Source organism: Astatotilapia calliptera, chromosome 4 (assembly GCF_964374335.1).
Source record: "Astatotilapia calliptera chromosome 4, fAstCal68.1, whole genome shotgun sequence".
NCBI lineage: Eukaryota > Metazoa > Chordata > Actinopteri > Cichliformes > Cichlidae > Astatotilapia > Astatotilapia calliptera.
Genome location: NC_137425.1, coordinates 28556807 through 28583805, shown reverse-complemented (window position 1 = coordinate 28583805; position 26999 = coordinate 28556807). Strand labels below are relative to the sequence as shown.

The window sequence follows — 26999 nt, the reverse complement described above, 5'->3', positions numbered from 1 at the left end:
AAGATTAAAACCTGTAAAATCACACTTCAAAATTTGCTATCGCACTGCACTAAGCCCAGCCACAGTCTTTCCTATGAATTTCTCCTTTAGTCATATTTTTGAAATTAAACCCATGCAGCTATGATTAAAACAATAGCACTTGATGATGGGATGAATCCCCACTTGACTCTATGGCCTCCAGATCTTCTGACAACCTGTGACCACAGGGGTGCTTCTTCATATATAAAATCACTTAAAAGAGAACACACACACACACACACACACACACACACACACACACACACACACACACACACACACACACACACACACACACACACACACACACACACACACACTTATATATACAACCATGAGGTCCATTTTCTGGTGACTGCAGGTGAGGATTATCTGTTCTAACTTTTATTGCTATTAAAGAACACTCCTTTTAATTAGACTAATAGACTCTAATTATTAAATTGAGGTTACTGATGCATCACACAGATGAAATTAGAACTTGATTTTTAGCCCATAGTTTCTGTGTTTTGTTGCCTGGATATCACCAACACTGTATAATATAATAACTTAAATGAAAAACTACATATGTGTTTTCGCAACACGTTCTCACTCCCAACTCGTCAAACGTGTGACGCATGGTCAGGCTCCCTCTGCTTCACTTATGGACGCGCAGGGTACCCCCCTCGCGTCGGGAATTGACGTGAAGGGTCCTCCGATTGAAGAGATTGCCGCGGAAGTGCCTGTTGTCGGTATATTTAGACATTTTCCAAATCACATTGTAGTGACGTATACAGAACACAATAAATTATATTATGTAAACAACTACCTGAGAAACAGCAGATACAGCAGAGGAATTAATTATAGGCTATTATTTTGTATCGTTTATTGCATTTACGGAGGGAGTGATGTATGCTGGGTAATGGCACAGCTAGCTACTGGGTGACTTTATTCACCCGCTTCGGCTGTTATCAGTCCATACAATGGGCGTTATTAGCACAAATCAGTCCCATAGATATGGGCCATCTCCTGCTAGATTGTTCAGAAGGTTGTTCTCATCCATCCAGATGGAGGATCAATAACGGGAGCGTGGAAGACTCCAGAATCCACTCTGGCTGGAATCCGGTGGATACAGCAGTGTGTACAGTAGGGGTGCAACGATACTCGTATCGATATTGAACCGTTCGATACAGTGCTTTCGGTTCGGTACGCATATGTATCGAACAATACAAAATTTGTAATTTATTTTATCAACTTTCCTTCTGACGATGCTGTCTGTGTTGAGCGCTCAGTGAATCTGCGTTTGACTACTCCGCCTAGGCTGCACTGTCGAGCGCAGATCCACTGAACGCTAACACAGACAGCATCGTCAGAAGGAAGAGCGCAGGGCAAGCTAGCGAGACAGAAGTTAAGCTCTCCTTGCAACATGGCAAATTGAACCTCCCCCACCCTCATTCAGGGGCCCGTTCTTCGTACGTCGCTCACTACATCCAACATCAAATGACACATCCAAGACCAAACCATCGCGCTAACCGTGAGCTCGCTAATCCGGTTCTCCGAACACACCTGCTGTTGACGATTAGTACAGCTGGACGCAGTAATGTGACATCACTGGGTGTCGTAAAAGGGGCTACGCATCGATAGTAGAAACATTGATCGGCAACCCTCTGATTGGTCGGCGAAAATGTCGACGGAGCGCGCTCGGCTCGGTATTTTTCGGCAGCAGAGCAAGAACTCGTGAGTGAGGGATTTCAGGAATTTCAGAGTTTAATCAGAACGCAAGGGAACACTGCAAAGGCTGCAAAAACAAGGAGAGAGGGCTGGCAGAAAGTTGCTGACAAATTAAACTCGTAAGTAATTTAATAATAACAATAATAATGGAGTGGATTTATACAGCGCTTTTCAAGGCACCCAAAGCGCTTTACAATGCCACTATTCAGTCACTCTCACATTCACACACTGGTGGAAGCAGCTACGGTTGTAGCCACAGCTGCCCTGGGGCAGACTGACAGAAGCCAGGCTGCCATATCGCGCCATCGGCCCCTCTGGCCAACACCAGTAGGCGGTAGGGTAGATTTATTATATCACTATATTATCCAATATTATATTACATTATATTATATTATGTTATATTATATCCCCTTACACATTAGAGCCACAACAGGACCCACTAGAACATGGGAACAAGTAAAAGTGAAATATAAGAATATTCTACAGACTGGTAATATTTATCACTTATATTGCTTTTAGTCTCTTGGAAAGAGACCCTGGAATAATCTGTTTGTTTATAACAGCAACCAAGAAAAGGGCAGAGCAAAAAAAAGACAGGTGGTGGTCCTGCACCCTCTCGTCAACAAGTTGGTTAAGTAAATAATACCCTCACGGGAAAATCGATATCTCTCAATGAGCACACTGTCGCGCTGAGCTAAAGGATCCTGTCTATCCCGCAATATACGCTGAATTCTGAGGACTCTCCTTATCAATCTTGCACCTTCCGCAATGGATTGCTCGCGTAAACGGACAGGATATGACTGCGACAGGCTTCCCAAATCCACCTTCGCTTTTATAGCCGTGGTCTCTCATCTTGATTACACAAAGTAATTTGCAATTGCTTCTCTGAAATATGAATTACATCTGTAATAATCACATACATGTAATAGAATGTTAATAGTACATTTCCCTTTTTTAGGAAATGACCTGTATGTATCTGTGTGAAATCAATAAATGGATCAAGTGCTGCATTATCTTTAGTTACATTGATAATATTTATTTATGGTGAAACAGTGGTGGAATATCGCTGTTGCTTTCGTATAAATGAAGCGGACATACCTGCGTGGCCGCGATCTAATCCTGTTTACATAAAGTAAACCTGCTCCCGAGCAGGTTTACGCTTACGGCTCTGTTGCTATGACAGCAAGTCCCGGATGAGCTTCGGGGAACCGAACGATCCAAGATCAGGCGAAATCGTCAACAATCAAATCCAGCTAACTTACTTAGCGAGGTACGAAGAACGGGCCCCAGATCTGGCGTTTGGAATTATTTTGGTTTTCATGTGAGGTATGACCCTGAAGGTAAGTGCGTCATGGACTAAAGTAAAACAGTATGTTGGATGTGCCACGCAATGCTCAATTACATGGGTGGGAACTAGTGTGTTAGCGCAGTTAGCTCGTTAACGTGTTGGCCGTCTAGCCCCACGCAGGGGTAGCTCGTTAATGGAGATTTGCCGTGTTGTGGCGTTAACGTCATTTCAACGAGATTAACGCTGACAGCACTAGTGGGAACACAACGAATATGACTGCACATTTACGCCGACATCATCCTAGTGCAAAGACAAGTGGAAGCAGACAAAAACAACAAGCATGCATGCTACAAACTTTACCCGAGTCATTTAGACAGCCGTTAGCACATGATTCTCCTTATGGGGACCTGATATGTTTAATATTGTGGCTAGCTCAGACAACGAGGAGACGGAGGTATCGTTTGGTCTTGCTTCCCGTGAGCTAGCCAGGGAGCACAGCCGTTTATTGACATCTGCAGAAGAACACTGCCGCTAGCTAACTGCTCAGCGCGGCAACCGCATAGCAACAACAACAACAACAACAACAACACCACCACACAGGGCGCCCTCTGACCCCGGAAGGACACACCGTCGCAGCGAGAGGGCGTCACCCGTCACTATGGCAACATAAACAAAACATAACTGTACAAACAGAACCCCGAACAGCCCTGACCCGCTACAATATGCTGCTGAGAGCCCAGAAGAAGCGTATAGTATAGCTTTTATTTTGGAAAGAGCCATTTCTCTGTAATAAACTCTCTTTTCCAAAGATGAGTGATTCCTCAATCAGATACAGGTGTTACCGCGCCAGATCCGCGGCCCCGAACTGTAGTAAGGAAACCTCTGGCAGTTACTTGAAGGTTCCGTAACTGACTCGTAGCCGGCAACAGCTTACTATACAGGTCAACTCCGCTAGCAAAAAGATCGAAGGAGGCGTAGGAAACTGCTTCACCGAACTTTATTTCTTCTCTAAGGCACGAACACCGCGTACAGTGGGCTGAAACAGTTTACTCACAGCAAGCATCGCCGACACAACTCTGGCTGTCGAGGGAGTTATTATATTCCTTTTATTTATTTTCTTTTCGTCTCTTCTGTAGCTAACCGTTACATTTTCCCCTTCTCCGCTCTCTCTCTTCACACACACACCAGGCAGTCCCGCTACACACATCCCGAATACATTTCCCATCAGGCTTCATCCTTAAAGGGCCATGCCTGTAACACAGGGCTTGCAAAATCGCTAGCCCGACGTCCCGGGGCTAGCGATTTTTCCAGTCGGGCTACCAAAATCTATCTCTGCCCTGCCCGTCGGGCTATTGTAGGAAGGAAAAATATATGTCAATGCTTTTGCATTCTTTCGGAAATGTAGCTGGGTAATTATGTCATTCGCATCGGTGAGCCACTGTCAATATGTGACATATTGAAATCGCGTTTGAATTTGCGGGAAAGTCACTCGGGTCAGAGCATGGGGTGCCACCATCATCCCACTTCTGACACCAATGTGGCGAGCTCAGACAAGGAGGAGACGGAGGTATCGTTTGGTCTTGCTTCCCATGAGCTAGCCAGGGAGCACAGCCGTTGACATCTGCAGAAGAACACTGCCGCTAGCTAACTGCTCAGCGCGGAAACCGCACAGCAGCAACAACAACAACACACAGGGCGCCCTCTGACCCCGGAAGGACACACCGTCGCAGCGAGAGGGCGTCACCCGTCACTATGGCAACATAAACAAAACATAACTGTACAAACAGAACCCCGAACAGCCCTGACCCGCTACAATATGCTGCTCAGAATATAGCCCAGAAGAAGCATATAGTATAGCTTTTATTTTGGAAAGAGCCATTTCTCTGTAATATACTCTCTTTTCCAAAGATGAGTGATTCCTCAATCAGATACAGGGCTCGCAAAATCGCTAGCCCGACGTCCTGGGGCTAGCGATCTTTCCAGTCGGGCTACCAAAATCTATCTCTGCCCTGCCCGTCAGGCTATTGTAGGAAGGAAAAATATATGTCAATGCTTTTGCATTCTTTCGGAAATGTAGCTGGGTAATTATGTCATTGGCATCGGTGAGCCACTGTCAATATGTGACATATTGAAATCGAGCTAGAATTTGCGCTTGTTTTTTGCTTTCACTTTGCAATCGCGTGAACTGTGTATAGAGAGCGACAGCACTGATTGGTGAGTGATGATAATTTGCGCACCAATTCCTCTGACATCGTCTTATCAATCGTTAGCTTACTATGCAAACATGACAAGTGAAATCTCCCGCAGCAAGCTTAAACATATGAGAGGTTGATCACACAGAGAATCGCTGACTGTTATATGTGTGTGTGTGTGTGTGTGTGTGTGTGTGTGTGTGTGTGTGTGTGTGTGTGTGTGTGTGTGTGTGTAAAAGCAGCAGGATATATATTTTAGTTCTGCTGAGCCAAATAAGACAGGTCAGGGTGAAGAAGTGACAGCCAAAGAAAAGCTTACCACAAAACGGAAAAGTTATGACAAATCAGACTATAAGGCAAAAAGAAACTGCAGCTTTATGGTTTCATGGACAAAAGAATTTCTGTGGCTGCAATATGACGAGCTATATAACCAGGGCTGCACATAAGTGGTCCGCAGGTGCGCATTCGCTGTCAAAAAAACAAACAAAAAAAAAACGTGCACAAGATATGAAGTTGCAACGCGTGTTTGCATAAATAAGATTTTCTGGAGGAGGACAGACATCTGTTTAGAACTCTTAAAGATGTCGAAGAAGCTCCTTTAAGCAATTACTTTGGTGTTCCTCCACCTCCAAACAAATGTCAGAAGGAGTCCGAACCACAAAAGAAGCGCGTATTCTCGGAAAAGTGGTTGCAGGAGGTGAGCTGGCTTCAAACAAATGATGAACGCACAGAGATGTGGTGCGGAATGTGCCGTGAAAATCCCACTCTAGCGGACAAAAACAGTGCTTTTTATATGGACGCAAACGCGCGTTGCAACTTCTTATCTGGTGCGTGTCTTTTATTTTGACAGCGAATGCGCACATGCGGACCACTTATGTGCACCCGTGTAAATAACATAATGTTCTGCCGGGTGTGTTGTTGGTTTTCTCTCGATTTCTGAGTCGACAAGCGCCTTTGTTACTGGGACCAGTCATTTTAAGAAAGGCCCCATTAGAACCCATGAGAAATGCAAGAAATGCATTATTGCTCAGTCTGCAATATCTTTCCCAGAACAAACACCAATTGCAAATAACATACTAAAAATAAACCTGAAAATCTGTTTAGAACAGCTACTATGTTGCAAAGAGTGAACTACCACTGGCAAAATTTAGCAGTCTTTGCAAACTTCAAAAAGCAAATGCCCTCGATCTTGGTTCCACTTGTCTCTTACCCATGACTTCAGTGGAAATTTCAGATTCAGGATCTGACACAGACTGATTCATGTCCTACACAGTTCTTACAAGTTCATAGAAATTTCTGTTCAATTAAAACCAAGTATTTGAGTTGATGATTGTAATTTTTATACAATGTTGTAATTTGTTTTTCAACAATTTTTTGATTAATGTTTTGTTTCCTTTACAATATTATACTTTAATGTATAATATTGTAAAGGAAACAAAACAGGAAACAAAACATCAATCAAAAAATTGCTCTCTTTTTTATTCGGGCTACTTACATTTATTTTGGGCTACCAAAAACTGAAGAGTCCCTGCCTGAAGGGCTACCAGGGATTTTGAAATTTTGCGAGCCCTGAGATATATTTATTTTTTTTAATTACTTTTGTTTCAGCAACATTAAATTTAAAAACTGTACTTTTGAGTTAAAATATATATTTATAATTTTAATAAATGACAAATTAAAAAGGCATGAACATTTTTTTGTATCGAAAAATTATCGAACTGTGACACCAAAGTATCGAACCGAACCGAACCGAACCGTGAATTTTGTGTATCGTTGCACCCCTAGTGTACAGGTAAGACCGTTTAAACGATTCTGTGGACAAGGCAGCAGCTTCCTAACACCACCTTCAGTCAGTGTATTTAGTGCAAGTGAATCTTCAAAATGTAAAAAATATTTTGGCCTTTTTTCGTTTCCTTCAGATTGCTTTTCATTTTGGAAAAATCTTCACCTGTAAACTGTAAATTGCGAATTCTAGAGCCTATTAAAAGTCAGCGAGTGTCAATAATATTAATGTGGTTATGTTAGTAATACACAGAGTGCTAATATAACAGCTTTAAGATGCATTTGTAGATATTATTACGTGTTTTGCCGTCTTTATGGTGCTAGCTTAAAGTTACGGTGTAAACGTTAGCTTATATTGGAGTAAAGCTGTTAATGTTTAAACGGTGTTAGCACAGAAATATTAGCTTCTGTCATGACTGATGAAGTTACTAGTTAATAAAGTTTCCAGTAAAGTGTTTAATCGCAGCCACAGATTGACAGCAAATATCTCGATTAGCTTCAGTGCATCTATAATAAATATGTGCAAGTTTCAGTGCTTCGTTTAAACTGTATGATACTTATACTGACCCAGGGTCCGTGTAAAATACAATCCTAGCTGTGTGAACAAAGCCTGGCTTCTTTAGTCCTGCATGACAAACCTCAGGATGCAGGCTATTATTACTCTTTCCTGCTGGCACACCTGTCACACCTGAGAGTCAGCTAGAAACGTACAGTGACGTGGACATCATGCAAAGACTGCCAGACTCTGTAATACTGCAAATGATCAGTGACTCAAGTTAACACTAAACTTTAAACGGCACCTCTGTGTCTCTGTGTGCTGAACATCTAGGATTGAGTCAGGCTGCATCAGCTGAAGCTGTTATTTGTATATATCAATATTTTTTTATTCAGGTGTGGGGAAAATACGTAAGACTGCAGTGAAGCGATGCACCAGATTAATCCCTGGCCAAAGGTATCGTACTCAAATCAGACTACTGATCCAGCCACATCAGCCTTTTGTGAGGTCTGTTTAAAGTAGACTTAAAGTGAACTGCAGGTTCCTGAGAGGTGGACTGTGAGCACAGAAACACATGTTCATACATACAGCTGCAGCAAACTTACATTAATTTTAAATAGATTTGTTACTCTGGTGTCTGTCTCTGTATTAGTCCTCTGACAGACTGGTGACCTGTCCAGGTGTGCTCTACCTATGACTACTGGGACAGGCTCTAGCTCCTGTAATAGAAATTTTCTGTTATTCTCATTTAAAGTATTTAAGTGCTTATGCATATGCTTAGTTGTGACACTGTTACTGTTCAGTGAAAGTTTCTAAAACTAGATGAACTTACTTCAGCGTCAGGAGTTTGAGAAAACAACTCCCTTTACAGGTGCTGATAAGGCCACAAAACAGCATAACCATTGATCCGTTGAAGTGTGGTAGGATCCGTTTGTAACTTCCTCCCTCTTCCTTGGAATGCATAAAGGAGTAGGAGCACCACTTCTGTGGCAGCGCTGACATGACTGAACTGTGATGTTTGATGTGTGTTGGCGCAGTAATAAATAGCTTGATCACAGCTCTTTCTGTGTTGCAGACTTTATTTAAAAAAATTCCACGACACCTCCCACCCTCCCACTGTGAACCTGAATTGAATATTCAGAAGACATTTGTTTAAATAGTTCTACAAATCTGAGCTGTTGGTGTGTCCTTGGATTGTGTGGTAATAATATTAGAGCCTGCAATCTTTCTTACTGAATCTCTACTATGAGTCATGTTACCTGTCATGTTATTCTATGTTTACCTGTCAGCCTGGACAAATGTGCTGTGTGAAGGAAATTAAATTAAATCAGATCTGAACTGCTGCTACTTTTTGTTATTTTAATTCTCTTCTCTGTTTTCCAGAACAGTTCTCCACAGTCGCTGTCCACATGGGTCAGTGGGACCAAGAAGCACTCTGCTAATGTGTGGACTCTGACCAGCAACATCCAGCAGGACCCAGACAGCATTTTCTATCTCCCAGCTGGAGTTTTTGTTTGTCTGTGTCTGGAGAATCAGATTTTTGTTGAGCTTCACACTTGCAGACCTAAGTCAGTTTGCAGAGATCCCTCCCACCCATGTCCTAGATTTCTTATCTGAAACAGTAATATTTCAGTGACTGCTGCTTGTACCACAGGTTAATACACGCTACTGATCCCTGATAGGAGAATCATCAATTTTGCCAGCAAAGAAGCCTGGTGGATGTTTGTTTACAGTCTGATGATGGGACATCATGCTCTGCATCTTTAAAGTTTGTCTCTTGATTATTATTCATACCCAGTAATGTGAAGTATGCTCATATCTACTATAACTGAACCAACCTGGTGCTCTTCATTTATGGAGGCTGTTGAGTCTGAATGTTGGATGTTGTGTATCTCGTGTTCTCTGGGCTTTGTTGTCCTCAGTCTTTTTGCAGAATCAGAAAACAAAACCAGGAGGCGCGTAAATGTTTCTTCTCCATGTTTCTTCAAATGTTTCTTCTGGATGATGATAAGACTGTGACACAGGATGCCACCTTTGGTCTTGTGATGAAGCAAAGCTCAGGAAGAAGTGGGATTAAATGGTACCCACATGTGTGCTGCTGAGAAGGATGTACAGGGGCACCTGCAGCCAAATCCAAGCTTCAGCTTAGTTGTAGTTGCAGAATGCTATAGGACTGAGACATCTAAGGCATCAAATGTTTGATTAAACGGATGAAAAAGAGAAGTTTCTTCCCTATAATTATCACTTCTTAAAATCTGTAGCAACTTCAAGTCTGTCAGCGTGCTGAGCATGCTCAGAATGTGACAATATATTTTTGTTCAATATTTAATTTCTTTCAGTTGCAATTGTTAAATGAAAAAAAATATATTCTTATAATTTAGCAAATGAATTTATCAAAAAAAAATATACATATATCTGTATTAGTTTTAATAAATTAATTTGACACCTGTATTGAAAATACCATATTGTATTCATACAGAATCAGTATGGTATCATTGTTTGTCTGTTCACTGATTGTTGAAACTAAGAGCTACTTTGATCTGTTTAGATCTAAAGTATCCAAAGTTGAGCTCTGATGTTTCTTCACCCCTGTGTGTGTGATATGTGATTTCCTACATGCTGGCAGAGCAGCAGTTTGTGCTCACAGATGGTGACGGTGTGGAGAGACGGTGGTGTTTCCTCAGAAGAACCAGCAGAGTCACTTGCTGACTGATGTTCGTCTGCACTGCACAGAGGAAATCAACTGACCGAGGTTTGTCCAGTGACGTGTTATGAATGTATATTTGTTTTATGCTTACAGATATGTTTTTCATGACAGAGGCTCTGCAGAGGTTAGACAAAGCAGAGAAAACATGTGCTTTACATTTTACTGTGATTTATTGAGATATTTGTTGCCTGATGTTCAGCAGGAATGGAGAAATAGAATCAAAGGGAGATGTTTTTGATGTTTTTGTAATGATGTAAGTAAATCTTCAATATTATTTATTTGCTTGGTTATATTAGGAGTGTTTCTGAGTGAGGGGGAGAGGAGTCATCATCCAGGTAAAGTGACGTAGATCAGTGGATACACTTGTCTCCCCTTTAAAGGAGACGATCCAAGTCATCCTTAAATGTTAGTGCTTTCAAATACACAAACATTTTTAAAGGACAAAAATGAACATCCAACTTTGACTGTAACACAAAATAAATCTTTGCATGTGTGTTTTCAAACTCTCAGATGGGCAGCATATCAGTCTTGGACTGTGTAACCTGCCGGAGCAGCACTGAATGACCACCGCACATAAGCATGTTCCTGCAACATTCAGCATCTGATCCTTCATCTGTGTGCTTCTGCTTTTGGTAAGTAGAGTTACCCAACTCCAGTAACTCTAAACACATGCCATCCATTTCTGACGGCCTGGTTACTTCCTGTCAGTTACTTTAGAAACCATGTGGTCACCTGACCTAACACTGTTTCTTCTTCTTCCCCTTAATGTTCAAGTGTCACATGTCAAACAGCTGGAGAGGAAACTACACCAGTGTACTGGGATGTTTCACCAACACGTGCCAAATGCTGTTCCTTCATGGTGACATCACCAGAGACAGCCCCACCCACCTCAGGACCTCGCCATTGATCATGATGATTATAATGATGACAGCAAGCGGAACTAAGACTGTAAAAATCCACGACCAGAATGTTTCTTTCTAATTATGAATGAATAGTGAGAGCCTCTTTCTGTGTTTTGTCTGTTTTGGTTGTTTTTTTTTTTTACCTCATTTGTTACTGACAAAGTTCACAAACTCACACAGTTTACATTCTGTATGTTTCCATCTTTACCAGCCACACTCTAACTGCATTTAAGAAAATAATCCTTAGAAATCGGCGTTTTTCTCTTTTGTAATTGATGATAATTCAGTGAATATACTGCGCTGCTTCTTTCTATTGCGTCACACATTGCTTTAAGTTTTTCAGTGTCCGGTTATTTTTTACTGCTGTTTGAATTCTCTGAATGTTTGACCCTGTAGACTGTTTGATGGACTGCTTGTCTTCCTGTTTGTAACCACCGCCTGTTTTTTAATAAAGATTTGGATTTCTGACTTCAACACAGCCTCTGCGTGTCCTCCCTTTGTGTCCTCTTCCTCTGTGAATGTGTTGCATGTGTCACAGATTCATTTTATTAACAGCTTTCCCACAGTGAGTTGCATCAGCATTCATTCACAGCACATTTCAGAAGGATTCAGATTAATACAGTGATCTTATAGTCAGAATGATCCTGACAGTGCCACTGTAAACTCTTTCATCAGGTAAACTTTAAAGTTCAGTATTTCAAAGCAGGAGTTATGAAGACTCATACTGGCATTAGGACTAATAATATGTACTTACAAAGTCAAAGTTTTTTAATTATGCTAGAATATTGGAAGACAATCAACTTTTAGTGTTTTCCACATATTAATTATTCTGAAATAGAGAAGGTGACCCTAACTGTACAGAAGCACTAAACAACTGACAATCTAACAGACATCATTGGCCTGAGCCGTCATGCACAGTGAGTCTGATCCTTTGCTGTGAGAGTCTGACAAGCATGTTTCTGGTCAGTTTGGAAGAAATAATATCACAATGTTGATCTTTTTTTCAATATTCCTTCTCTTTTACAACATAAACTGTGATCAAAGGTACTTATGTTCACAGCATGTAATAATACTGACAGTCCAGGGCATTGTGGTCTGTTGAGCTAGGGTTAGGGTTAGCAATTCAGACATATGTATTCAATATTAAACGTCTCTGACGTGGGCCACTGTCCACAGTGTTGGGAAATCCATACCAGGCTGGAATGAGTCAAGGTAGGTGAGCATCCACGAGAAGACACAGCAGATGCATCCTACTAATACTGACAGGACCAGGAGACTCCAGAAACCGAGCATCTTCTCTTCAGTGCCATCCTCTCCTGTCACCCTCTCTGCCCGCAGCTGAGTATGGAGTAGATAAGGGCGCAGAGAAACCCTTATTACTAATTTGTATTTTAATTCAATTTTCATGAAATATTCAAATTCAGTATTGGTCCTTTTATACTAATAACCACGTATCCACCCAGGCTCATGGTGGGGCAGGGCTCTGTCCTGGAATACTTGAGTACAAGGTAATGTACACCCTGACCAGGTATCCAGTCTGTCAGAATTGTTTTCAATATTTGGTGCAAAAACATGAGTGACAACAAAAATCCAACTAGGATTCTTGCATATGATGAATGAAGTCTGTCTTTGACTGTTGTCCAGCTGATCCATCAAACCCCCAGCAGGTGAACCTTATTCATGACATAACACCGCAACAATGTAAAAAATGAAACAGCAACAGTCTAAATGTAAAGTGCATTCTAAAGTCCTCTTCAATAAATCATATGCAAAGAGTCATTCAGGACTGTAAAACGTGAACTACAGAGTCTTCATCATTAAATCTCTGGTTGCTTCATTTTTCTATCCTATATCAGATATTTTAAAGGTTAGCTTAGGTAAAGTTCCATTCTCATGGTGAGGCAAAATGCTTTATGTGTGTGTGTGCGTGTCATGAACGGCTATAAAAGGCCTATAATTAAAGAACAAAGAGGGGTTTGAGTTCGAGTTGCGGCAGACTGTCACTACTTGTAAGTGGAACGCAGCCTTCCTGCGGCAGACAGCTAATAACAGGAATCGGACGCGGTCCACCCAAGTCCACAGCAACCACCATAGCAACCGCCTAGCATGACCTTAAAAACATATTCTGTCTTCATAACTATCAAAAACATGAAATGATTTGCAAAGTGTGAAAGTGTTACAGCTGCAGAGAGCTATGGCGGTATCTTTGGAAGCTGTTTACACAGCTAATAATATACGATGTAACCATGGAGACAGTCAGTCACGTGAGCTAGCGGTGCATGTTTACTACAGTGAATAAGGTGATTGTGTGCACAGCATCCACACTCTGCAGAGGGTAAAGACATTACTTCAATATTGTTTTATATTGATATATATTTGCCTTCTGTTGACCATCACCTCAGGTTCACCATTACAGTTTCAGCATACAGATGCACACTGTCTAAATATGAACACATTCAAAAACTCATGTCTCAGAAATAAGCACAGCTGTTCATGTTTGTCATTAGAGTTTTATTTGTAAGAAAATTATGAACTTCATATTGTGTATCAAATAAAAGAACATTTCACAACTCTGAGTCAACAGAAACAGGAAACAGAAATGTCTCTAATGTAGACATGTACAGTGTAGTGTAAGCATTAAAAGATCATAAAAGGAAACACTAACATTTATGTGAAACTAATTGTAATTAAAAAAAGGAACAGGAATCTGAAAACAACACTTTTTTGGTCTAAGTGATCAAAGTAGAAAACAGAACTGATGTTCAAAAACAAACCGTAGCTGCACTAATATTACACATCTCGATCGTTGTACTGAACAGACATGTTGCTTTTAAAACCACATGCAGTGTGTGACCATGACTGTTCACTGAGACCATGAACGCCACTTCGCTGAAAGCATTCTTCTTCTTCTTCTTCTTCTTCTTCTTCTTCTTCTAAATTGGAAGCAGAAGGAGCACGAGCTGCTTTGATCTACTGAAATGAAAAAGCAGAACATCTGAGCTGAAACCATTAAGACAGGAACAAATTCAATGCAGTGTCTCAAGTGCCTTAGCCTGTTACAACTGTTGATACAAGCTAAATACGGTTAACACACAGTATCAGGGAGCTCCAGTGTGGGAACTAGTGGCTTTAGGTTTGTAGTCATTTAACTTTCATCCATTCATTCATTTAATTCAGGAGGAAGAAATGCCAGGTTGGTGCAGGCTGGTTACATGCATTTGGTCCCATGCTGTCTTTAACTAAATGACTTGGTTCACTTTATGGCTGGGCTGTATGTGGGGTTATATCATGTTATTTGGGCAGGAGTACCTGTCCCCTGTTAGACTTAGAAAGTTTCTCCATAAGTAGAGTTTCTAACTCTTATAGCACATCTGTGGCTGACAGCTTTTTGGTGGCTCTTTTTACCCCACACTGGTTGTGAGTGTGTAAATAGCCCCACTAGTTCTTTTGGGTTGCAGTTAACTTGGGAGGAAGAGGTGGGTATGCCATGACTAGATGAATAACAATTATCTGGGATACATAAATTTCATAATGCATGCATATATCTCTATAAACCTGCCTGAGGGCTGCCATTTTTACATTCAGTTATTTCTTTGTTGAATCTAAATAATGAATGTGTTACAGTTAAAGTGGCACTGATCAGTGTAAATGGCTCATTGGGACACAGAAACCTTTAAATTAAACCCTATCACCTGATATCGAGTGTCAAACAATATCAAAGCTGTAAAAGATGTTTACAGTCAGAATTTATAAAACTATGATTGTAAATAAATTCAAACAAGTGAGCTTTTCTCTTTGTGCTGAACATCAACACTGTGATTTCTTAGTCTGTAAGCTTTACTTTAGTGCAACCAGTTGTAGAAGCTGCCACTCCAAATGTCTTTTGATAACAAGAAAAAAATACCTTTTCAGTACACGGCCTGAAGTTCTTCTCTGACATCTTCTGCAATCAGCTTTGTCTGCTGGTTTGAAGACAATAAACCACAAAAAAGATGATTTAGTCACTTTGTCTGTGTCATGCAGCTCGAACGTGTCGTGTAACGATGTTGAATAGCTGTCGTTATCCCTCTGCTGTGTCAGTAGGATTGTACTGTACAGCATCTCATTGATATGTGAGGAATGCTAATGTAACACGATAACAGACTTACATCATTAAAATATAAAGTGCAGGAGATATTTAGATATTTTTATATTTATATTACATTTTATAGCTTTTTTTTTTTTTTTTTTTTACCTTTTATTGTTCATTTTATTTTCACTTACTGAATACAGGACACACTTGACTGGGGGAAAGAAGGGTAGAAAGAAAGAGGGAAAGAGAAACAGCTGAGAAGAGGGACGGGGGAGAAGGGCAAAAGACAAAAACCAACAGAATGAGCAGAAAAAAAAAAAGAAGAAAAAAAAATGCATATATCAATCACCTGGGTCACCTGCTGAGAAAGAAAAAAGAAAACAAGCAGAAGAGAACAAGAGTAATAGAATAAACAACATCACAATGATATATGGGAATATGACAGTAAATACTAAATATTAAACATTATTGTGCAGCACATAAGATCAACAGAACACAGTGTGCTTTGAGGTAGGAGCCAAAAAGGGTGTAGTTTGTGGGTGTGATCACCCGTGTGTACGCCTGTGAGCATGGACGCGCTTGTTTTTTTTTTTTTTGTTTTTTTTAAAAGGTTCCTTCATGTAATGATCTGCTAGAGGGTGTGGGGGGGCCACAGCCCCGTCCTCCAGAGCATGAAGCAGGTATGGAGGAGATCAAAACTCCAGACATCCAGAGGCCCCCAGAACACAAGAGACCAAGGAAGACCAACAGAGGGGCAGCCACGCCACTGTCCCAGTAAGAGCTGAGGAGAGTCCCAGATGAGGGCTCACTCAGCAGCCGCGGAGCAGAAGCCAGGGGGAGTTGCAGTGACGCGCCCTTGAGCTCCGCCGGCAGCCAGCCGTGCCTGAGTGACCGAGCCCCAGGCCGAGAGGCCGGGGGCACCCCACCTCCGAAGTGGCCCGAGCAAGCCCCAGGCTCCAGGCCCCGATAAGCGGCCGCCAAGGAGTGAGCCGGTGTGTACCTGGACGCCCATCCCCGGACACAAAGAACCACCAACGCACCGATGTCTGAGGGAGTCCGCCACTGGCAGGGGAAGTGGTGGTAGGGGGAGATAGGTCTCCAAACCTTGGAGGGCCTAAGATGTCCCCAGAGAGGTGGCGCCTGACACCCAACCTGACATATAGACACAGAAATACAGGCACACACATATACAAACATCCATTCCCACCCTCATGCTCTCATATGCACTCACTCCACACTCAACCAACGTGGAGACAGACATAAAGAGACGCTGTACACACGATCACACTCCCCAAGCGTACTCTACACACCGGGTCTAGGTACCCTTGCCCCTGGAGGGGGGAACTGCGCCCAGACCCAGGTGGTGTTACCCTTTTCCCTGCGGTGGGGGGAGGCAGACCGCCCCGACTCCGCAGCAGCAGGGATATTTATATTACATTTTACATTTTATAGCTGACGGATATTACTAAATAGACAGAATTTACTAAATAGCTGGATGAATATGAAAAATATGTCTATAATAACAAATGACCATGAGAGCCAGTAGAATTAATTCAACTGGACACTCAAAAGACATCCTTAAATGCTCTTTAAGTGGCAGAACAAACGAACAAACAGTTAATCGCTTACTTGAGATGAAATCTAATCAGCTACTTTGAAAACAGCTAAGTGGTTCCTCCTTTAACAGGATGACGGCTCAGGGGTAAGGCCATCATGCAGTCCAGCAACCTTTATGGTTCTGCTTTGATTCACCAGGAACTATTAGGGAAACCTTCCAGCGCCTCCTGTGAAAGACACAGGCATAAACACACAAACATTTATTAACATGTTCCACAGTGTTCCAGTTTGATTTTCTCATCCTGTGGACAACAACGTACATGGATGCAGGTTTATTGTTAACTTTTGTAAGGTTTATTTAGTGAACATATCCAGCTGCAGCTCCACTGTGATCCTGAACTGGATAAGCACTTAAGAAAATGTGTCAATAAATGGACAAACATCAACTTACTATATTTATCCAAACAGACAGGACCAATAATGCTTCACTGAGTTAGAGACTTTAACAGACTCTTCTATGTAAGAATGTCTCGTGCTGCTAGACCTGCAAACTTGACAACAAAGGTTTTTCAGACTACATGTAGCTGTCCTCTATGTCAGCTCACACATTTACATTTATGTCATACTTATTTCTGCTTTCCCATTTTATAATTATTACTTACATTTTGATTAGATACCTTGAGTTTGTAAATGATCAGATTACATAATTGGAATACAATGTATCCAATTCAGGGTTGCGGGAGGATGAAGCCTATCCCAGCTGATACAGGACAAAGACAGGCTGCCAGTTTATCGCAGGGCTAACACAATATGTGTAACAGAAAATCCACTTAAATGTTTGATATTTCTTATAATAATCATAATTATGACTATTATTTAAAGGTTTCTTTATAAATACATTTTGATTTTTTATAACCCCTAAAATATAAACCTGAGCTGTTTCAGATTCTGACCTCTGACCTCACTGGAGCTCCCTCTTGGAAGTACATCTGCTTCTTGTCTACCCCCAGTGTTGACCGCCTGCCCTTGATATCACGTACTGTACCTGAGGAACAAAAAAGGACAAACACTTGCCTTCATTTAAGAAGTACATTCATACAGAGGTAATCTATGGAAACACACTAGTTCAACCTTTGGGAGGAATCAGTTCCTGTGAAACATTTCTGTAAATGAACATCATGTGGAGAATGAATGAAATGAGTTCTTCAGGTGACTCAGCAGTCCCACACTGACAAATGAAATCTAGTTAAACTATTAAGCATATTTGCTCTTCTGAAATCTGTGTTAAACAACAACAAACATAAATTAGTAACAAAAATACAGCTGAGTAGAGGCTTTACAAACCACCAGCAGCCATAATGCTAAATTTTAATCTTCAAATGTTTCTGAGCCGTCTTCAACCTGCTTTCAACACATTAAAGTCCCACAGTCAATGCAGCCTGACTCATTCCTAAATGTTCAGCACACAGAGACACAGAGGTGCCGTTTAAAGTTTAGTGTTAACCTGAGTCACTGATCATTTGCAGTATTACAGAGTCTGGCAGTCTGCTTCTAGCTGACTCTCAGGTGTGACAGGTGTGCCAGCAGGAAAGAGTAATAATAGCCTGCATCCTGAGGTTTTTCATGCAGGATTAAAGGAGCCAGGCTTTGTTCACACAGCTAGGATTGTATTTTACACTGACCCTGGGTCAGTTAAAGCAATGGCGACAGGGAATAGGTAGCTCGAGGACATTCAATAAAAATCAGGTATAATTATAGAATTATGAAAACAGTGTGAAATATGTAACGATTTACTTCTCCTTCACTATATGAGAATATTTTTCTTGGCAATACGAACAGCTGTACCTTGAATTTTTCAGTATGTAATCCAGCCACACATAAACCAGCGTAGTAAAAGTCTAAAGCCTGCTGGTATTATGAAGTAGTGTTTCTCAGTTTTGCGGCTACTGCAGTAAAGAGTTTGTAAAGGCTGCAACAGAGTATTCTGAGGAAAAAAGTATGTGATTTAAAATACAGGCACAATTTTTGTTTATTGAGGATATCAGTAAGCGACGTTAGTGATGGTGTTCCTCTCTCCTGGTGAGAAAATGATGTGCAGTAGCTGTAATGTCAGCAGTGCCTCTGTTTCCCTTATATGTCTTGTTTATTTCTGTCTGAACAGCATTTCCTGCCCATGTGATGGTGGATTTCCTGTTAACAATCCCTACACCCATTTCAAATAAAGCTCCAATGTTGCTGGTCTGAGAAAAAGAATCACTGGCTGCTATTTTAAGAAGAGAAAAACATGTTTAAATGAATTTTATCACTATGGTGCAATCAGGCACTTTCCGGAAAGCACAGATTTCTTTTCCATTGACTGCCTCCGTTGTTCAGTTTCTGTGTGGAAACTAATCTATAAACAAAAATGAAAGTATACTTTTGAGATAATGTAACATTAACACACAAAAAAGAATAAACAAACAGAAAATGAATCATGATAAGCATAATCGAGGAAGAGGCCCATCTTCTTGCAAAGATAACTCTGAGGCCCACTCCACACTGAAGTTCATACCAGAAAAGCCACCAGACCATATAAGGTCAGACATATCCAGGTTGTTTGGTTAATGCAGTGATGCAGTTTAAAGTTAATGATGTGATGACGAATGCTACAGCAGATCACGAGTGGGATTAGATCCCCTTTGTAAACACCCCACCCAGAAGATATCAAAGCCACTTTTCTGTATCTACTGTCTTTGAACATGAGCCCATCATCATCATCATCATCATCATCATCATCCTTTCAGCACCCTGCCCTCTAGTTCACCAACAATTCCCATATTAACTCCAGCTACACATACAAGAAAACCGACTTTAACCTTTGCTGATGTTAAAATTGTATTTGAACAATGAGGTTTGAGTAAATTCATTTATGTTAATAAAAGTCAAACCATTTAGCCACATAATGGTGTTTTACACTGCACCTTAAAAACCTTACAGTACTGACTGTATCCTTGTTGTTTGCTTCCAGCAGTTCTTGTAATTAGGTGTTACACTTCATTTTGGGCAGTGCTTAATGATAATGATACTTGTAGTGATAATAATTTCTTTTGGGATCAATAAAGTGTTCTGATAGTAATGGGTACCTTGAATAATTTCAATAAATGACCGATGACAGCCGTTCGTTGACCTCAGTGAATCGTTAATCCAGTTAGACACAGCTTTTCTTTGTGAGCTGGTGCATGTTACAGATAGTAATCTTTGCTCTTAGCTGACATCAGAGCCCGATGGTGTATTCTTTGATGTTTTTTGCTCATCACAAATGATTCCATCTGCTAACAACAACGAAGTCACCATCAAAATTGGTGTGCTCTGGCTTTCCTATATCTAAAGGATTTTCTACATGTTGGTCCTCGTGATAGGCTGATTAGATAATTGAATGAATAAACAGGCGTGTGCCTTTTCCTAAGAAATTGTATGTTTGCACAGCAATGCATATACATCATAGTTAGGACCCAACAGAAACTTACAGTGACATATCAGTGAAACTTTAAATACATATACTATATACAGTGGGGCAAAAAAGTATTTAGTCAGCCACCGATTGTGCAAGTTCCCCCACTTAAAATGATGACAGAGGTCAGTAATTTGCACCAGAGGTACACTTCAACTGTGAGAGACAGAATGTGAAAAAAAAATCCATGAATCCACATGGTAGGATTTGTAAAGAATTTATTCGTAAATCAGGGTGGAAAATAAGTATTTGGTCACCTCAAACAAGGAAAATCTCTGGCTCTCACAGACCTGTAACGTCTTCTGTAAGAAGCTTTTCTGTCCCCCACTCGTTACCTGTATGAATGGCACCTGTTTGAACTCATCATCTGTATAAAAGACACCTGTCCACAGCCTCAAACAGTCAGACTCCAAACGCCGCCATGGCCAAGACCAAAGAGCTTTCAAAGGACACCAGGAAAAGTATTGTAGACCTGCACCAGACTGGGAAGAGTGAATCTACAATAGGCAAGCAGCTTGGTGTGAAAAAATCAACTGTGGGAGCAATCATCAGAAAATGGAAAACATACAAGACCACTGATAATCTCCCTCGATCTGGGGCTCCACGCAAGATCTCATCCCGTGGGGTCAAAATGATCATGAAAACGGTGAGCAAAGATCCCAGAACCACACGGGGGGACCTGGTGAATGACCTGCAGAGAGCTGGGACCAAAGTAACAAAGGTCACCATCAGTAACACACTACAACGGCAGGGAATCAAATCCCGCAGTGCCAGACATGTTCCGCTGCTGAAGCCAGTGCATGTCCAGGCCCGTCTGAAGTTTGCCAGAGAGCACATGGATGATACAGCAGAGGATTGGGAGAATGTCATGTGGTCAGATGAAACCAAAGTAGAACTTTTTGGTATAAACTCAACTCGTTGTGTTTGGAGGAAGAAGAATACTGAGTTGCATCCCAAGAACACCATACCTACTGTGAAGCATGGGGGTGGAAACATCATGCTATGGGGCTGTTTTTCTGCCAAGGGGACAGGACGACTGATCCGTGTTAAGGACAGAATGAATGGGGCCATGTATCGTGAGATTTTGAGCCAAAACCTCCTTCCATCAGTGAGAACTTTGAAGATGAAACGAGGCTGGGTCTTCCAACATGACAATGATCCAAAACACACCGCCCGGGCAACAAAGGAGTGGCTCCGTAAGAAGCATTTGAAAGTCCTGGAGTGGCCTAGCCAGTCTCCAGACCTCAACCCCATAGAAAATCTGTGGCGGGAGTTGAAAGTCCGTGTTGCTCGGCGACAGCCCCAAAACATCACTGCTCTCGAGAAGATCTGCATGGAGGAATGGGCCAAAATACCAGCTACTGTGTGTGCAAACCTGGTAAAGACCTATAGTAAACGTTTGACCTCTGTTATTGCCAACAAAGGTTATGTTACAAAGTATTGAGTTGTATTTTTGTTTTTGGCCAAATACTTATTTTCCACCCTGATTTACGAATAAATTCTTTACAAATCTTACCATGTGGATTCATGGATTTTTTTTTTTTTCACATTCTGTCTCTCACAGTTGAAGTGTACCTCTGGTGCAAATTACTGACCTCTGTCATCGTTTTAAGTGGGGGAACTTGCATGATCAGTGACTGACTAAATACTTTTTTGCCCCACTGTATACTATATACTAGAGTAAACTAGATATAGTATATGTATTTATTCAGATTTATTTTAGAAGCCAGCACAAGAATTATTTACCATGACCTGTTCATCCCCTTTAGAACTCTACTTACAGCCATTAAAACATCAGCGTCTTTTGATCTCACTTTCTCATTAGCCCCCTCCCTTTGGTCGGTTGTTTGTGGTTAATTTCCTGTCACAGAGGAAGTGCCTCACCCAGCTGCCTGGCTCTTTATTGGCTCAAGCTCTGATGAACAGTGATTTTTGGGGGTGAGACAAAGTGACATGAGCACTCAGCCAGCACAGAAGATAGGCAGAGGGACTGGAATTTGGAGATTGAGACATGGGCACAAGAACTGGCTGAGGGGGTAGTGGTGCTTACAAAGTACTCATTCATACAGAGACAGATGAGTGCTGGACAGATTCACTGCAAGGGAGGAAATGGCTGCGTGTTGCAAGAGGTAAGTAAGCACAAAATGCAGACAAAGCAACTAAATGAGATTCAATAGAGCATGTTGGAAGAGCATATTCTCTGTTTTCTATTTTATTTTGTGTTTAAAGTGACTAATTACTGTAATTCTGAGTTCCATGTTTCCAATACAACTTACTGACAACATTTACTGTAATTACTGTTTTGGCTGTAGTGTGCAGACTTGACTTATTCTTTTATATTTCAAAGCACTGAAGCACTTTCCTTATATGTTTTGGGGGATTTTGGCAGTTGTGACATTATTATTTATCAAGTTTTGCAGTTTAATCTCACCATTACAATCTCCTGAAGTCCTGCATGCGTTCTTGGTCTGGTCACTCCCAATCCTTGTACCAGTGTCTTGACACCAGTGACGCTGGACGGGTTTTGGGGGGGCTGTGCTAAAGACTGTTCATCATTCCTATTGCCTGTGTTTTCATAACTAGTATAATTCTCATTTTGATGTTGTTTTTTCATTAGAATTCCGTCATCGTGATAAGTACCTTCCTAAATAAAATAGACGCCAATCTTGGCGCAAACATTTTTCTGTCATGATCTTTGTATTGTTGTATGCTTACTTGGTCAAGTGGGAGCAACACACATATCACAAATAAATAGCACAAATCTTCACGTATACAGACAATGTTCAATCCAAGGCGTTGTGTGGCACTCTGAGAAAACTGCTCAGAAATAGTGGTTGTGTCTCTTGCCCTCAGAAGATAATATATGTGGGAGATATAACTATACTGTATCATAATGACTTGTTTCACGGGGTATGAAAGATTTGGTGTAACGTCAACCCTAACCCAGTTAGAGAAAGTTCTCCACTGCCTGTCCAGTGGCACAGAGAGATTATCCATGATGAATAAAAGTATGTTTGTTGACCTTTCCACCACAGCTTCAAATGTGTATATTCATTTGATATCAAAAAACATTTAAAAAAAAGATTTACAATTTAAAAAAAGGAAAAATCTGTCTAAGGATGTGGAAAGACTGAAGTGTTTCCTAAGAAATAAATGATATTTATATGACATTAAGAATCACAACAACAACAAATAAAAGACTCATCAAACCAAAATATTTTTATTCTGTGGGGATGATCACATTTGATCAAAGGTAGCTCCATAAGCAAACACGTCACCACATTCTGATGCAAATGCTCTTCAGATTAACTCGTGTATGATAGTGCATGACATCACATTTTTCCAGCAATATCATGTCACATCTGGAGAGGATCTTTACTGTTTTGTGTCCTAAATTGTATTATGTTCAGAAGATTAGATGATGAATATCATGAATCTAGAATTAAAGTCAGGTCAGACTACAATCCCACACCTTTTCCCAAATTTAGTGTGCATCCTAAACGTTTCAAGCACTTGTGTTTACTTTTGTCACAGAAGAGTTATGAGAAAGCCAAACTCTTATTTTTCTGTTGCCAATTTTGGTACTGCAGTGTAGCAGTGTGTGGATCCATAAAACCTCAAGGCAAAATCTTTGCAGCTTTGCTGCAGCTCACACCAGAAAAGTCAAATACAGACATCTAGTGAAGTCATATACAAATAGCATGTGAAGAACCGCACTAGTGCAAGCTAAATTCAAAAAACTGTGTGAATAGTATTGTGGAGATCGAAATGTACACTGAGATTAAAAATGAGTGCAGTCCATACTGTGAGTAACCTACTGAAGTAGAGTTATATTGAAAGATGTGAGCCCATGGCATATTACCTTACAATCCCCATAGTAATCTCTTTAGCTTATATAGAACATCGTCATGGCTGGTATGGCAAATAGATTTAACGAACTCTTTTGTAATATTACTCACCATAAACTGCCAAAAAAGCATTCTGTTCACCTGGATTAGCGTTTTCAGTGGGAGAAATGTTTCTTCGCTCATCAAAGAGACTTCTTCAGTCTCAGCTGACTGCAGGTTCATAAAGTACTTACTTCAAAACCATGTTCTTATACACACAGACACTCACACTTGCTTCATTGAACATATACTCATACACTCCTGTACCACATGAGACCACCTCAACATACAGACTGGAGCAGGAAGCAAATCAGAAACCTTCCAATAAGTGGAAGACATCGACTTCCTCATTCTGCAGCAAGAAAACAGAAACATACAGATTGAACTCAAAAAATAGCTTTTACAAGCAGTCACAGATACATAGACTGATTTAGACAAATTTGAGTAATAAAAAGAGGGAGGAAAATGTCATGTCAGGAGACAGTTACTGGTGTATCTGGTGGAGAGGAGAATGAAATTGGTGGTGAGTGTGGGAAAATCAAACACTAATATCAACATCTTCTCTTGTGGACTCATAAGCAGGACTAGTAGTCCTGGAGCAGCTGGTGACAGTCTAGAAAGGCTCTGTACAACAATGGTGCTCAAGCAGTGTTGTCTGCAACAAGTGATAGAAAGAAACAGAGGAAAACTGACAGTGACAGCAACAGTATGGACAGAGGAAGGAAGAGGAGGAAGAATGGTGTTGAGTGTTGAATCAGAAAGCAAAGGAAGAGGAGTGGTACACAGCTAACTTACTGTGGTGGTGAGATCTGAGAAAGAGGGGTATGTGAAAAGATGGACCCAACAAAATTAACTGGAATTATCAGAGGACAATTGGGAGACGTAAAAATGCACATTCTGAGTTATGGAAATTTACTAATAGGCAGTAAATCTGAAATGGGGGTAAAGAAGGTTAAAAAATGTCAAAAGAGAGTAACTGGTGGAAAATCTACAAGTGAGAAACAAGTGAAGTAAATGAAGAAAATGCTTGGGAGAACATATAAAAAAAAGGGACTGCAGCTATGCTTTGAGGAGCAGGAACTATAATTTTGATATGACAAAACTGCTTATATGTACAGAGAATTTGCACCAAAGCCCATTAAATGTTTTAGCTCTTAAGAATTCAGACAGCTGTATGTAAAAGGAATCACAGGTGAGCTCATTGTGGAGGGGACAATAGAAGTGGCAAGTGTGCAGCAGGAGTTCCTCCAGAATCCTGCAGCCACAGAGGAAGCCACAATATAGCATTGTGGGGTTGCAAAGCAGTGAAAAGAGAGACAAAAGTACAGAAAATTAGAATTAAATTTACAAAAAAATTAAATAAAACTAGTGATAAATGCAACATATTGAATAAAACTGAAAGAATATAAATAATAGTGAACACTGCGGACCACCACTTCAGGATGACAGATTTAAAATGGGAGGAAATAAATGACAAACTTAAGATTCAGTCAAGCCGAGAAGCAATATGTATCAGATAGAGATGGCACGATACCACTTTTTTATGTCCGATACCGATACCGATATCATAAATTTGGATATCTGCCGATACCGATATGAATCCGATATAGTGTTTTTTAATCAACAAAACTGTTTTTTAAATATCTTGCTGCATTTTGTATAAGTTCATACTCAAGTTTAAAACAACAACTACACTAAAGCTATTCTGTTATACCTGTATGCAAAAAAAAATATTTCATAGTTCAGCAATACTGATCAATCTAATAAACTTAGACCTACACCATCCTCCCTATTCTGGTATTTTAAAGAGTACTTAGCGTAAATATTAAGCAACCTAACTAATAGGGTTCCAACTCCCAGCAACAACAAAAATAAATAAAGAAAAAATAGGGAACCACCCCTCACGCGCCACCTCATGATGCTTAATCGACGTAATCAACCTTAATTTGATGCAGTGTGAAAAAAAATGCACAGAAATCAATTATTTTTCAAGAAATATTAAATAGATTCAACATCTTTCTTCAACAAAATTGCAGACTGCACAGATGGTACCTTCCCAAAGGAAAAAGTACTATAGCTTACTAGGGTATATATATTAGACTTAATAGTCACTATATACAGTAATTGACTTCTATTCATTTTACATCAAATTAAAACTTTGTGTGTCAGATAATTATTTATTAAAAGCTAGACATTTTAAATGAGAATAAGAAAGAAAAGTATGTCTTTGTGCCCCCTTTTCCCAGTTAATGCCTATCGGCCCCCCTGGCTAAACTTTGCTAGATCCGCCCCTGCACAGTTACCAGCCGTCAGCTACATAGAAAAAGATCCTGGTGTAGAAAGTAATATTAAATACATTCTAACAACAGCTGATCAAGCTTAAACGTGCTGCTGTTGTTCACCCGCTGGTTTCCTCTTTCTGGTGCAAAGTGGGCCAAAAACAAAGACGGACTCGCGACAGAAAAGCCGATCAGCTGATCATTTAAGCAGTTTCACGATTGAAGTAGCAGCCGGAGAGCGAGAGGCAGTCGCTCGTTAAGCTTAATGCAGGAATGCTTTACAGACATTCAGAGATGGACTTACACACTTGCTTTACTTCTCTCGGGGATAACTTTGTCGGAGATGAAATGCCGGGTTGCTAGCGAAGCTCCAAATGCTATCCAGACCACAGGTCCCCATGCCACAGCCGCTCTATCACGTGATGCATACTGCTCCGACATGCTAACGTTCTGAGGTGAGTTATGGCGTGTTGCAAGTTTTGTGAGGTGCTTTCGTGATATTTAATGGATCGGATTACATTTTTTATTTTTCTCCGATATCCGATCCAGTCATTTAGGTCAGTATCGGACCGATACCGATACGTAATATCGGATCGGTCCATCTCTAGTATCAGATACTGTA

The 26999-nt window shown here is 40.7% G+C and overlaps 2 long non-coding RNA genes across 2 annotated transcripts; one reads left to right on the top strand and one right to left on the bottom strand.

Annotated features, from left to right (window-relative positions):
* Positions 1 to 7977: 7977 nt before the first annotated feature.
* Positions 7978 to 11566, top strand: LOC113020075 (uncharacterized). The gene is made up of 4 exons (XR_003272151.2): positions 7978 to 10235; positions 10487 to 10595; positions 10701 to 10822; positions 10965 to 11566. It is a non-coding gene; the product is annotated as an uncharacterized LOC113020075 (long non-coding RNA).
* A 2016-nt stretch (positions 11567 to 13582) lies between these two features.
* Positions 13583 to 15134, bottom strand: LOC145428598 (uncharacterized). Its single transcript, XR_013908898.1, has 2 exons — positions 14997 to 15134; positions 13583 to 14065 (listed from the first exon to the last, which is right to left on the bottom strand). It is a non-coding gene; the product is annotated as an uncharacterized LOC145428598 (long non-coding RNA).
* Positions 15135 to 26999: the final 11865 nt, after the last annotated feature.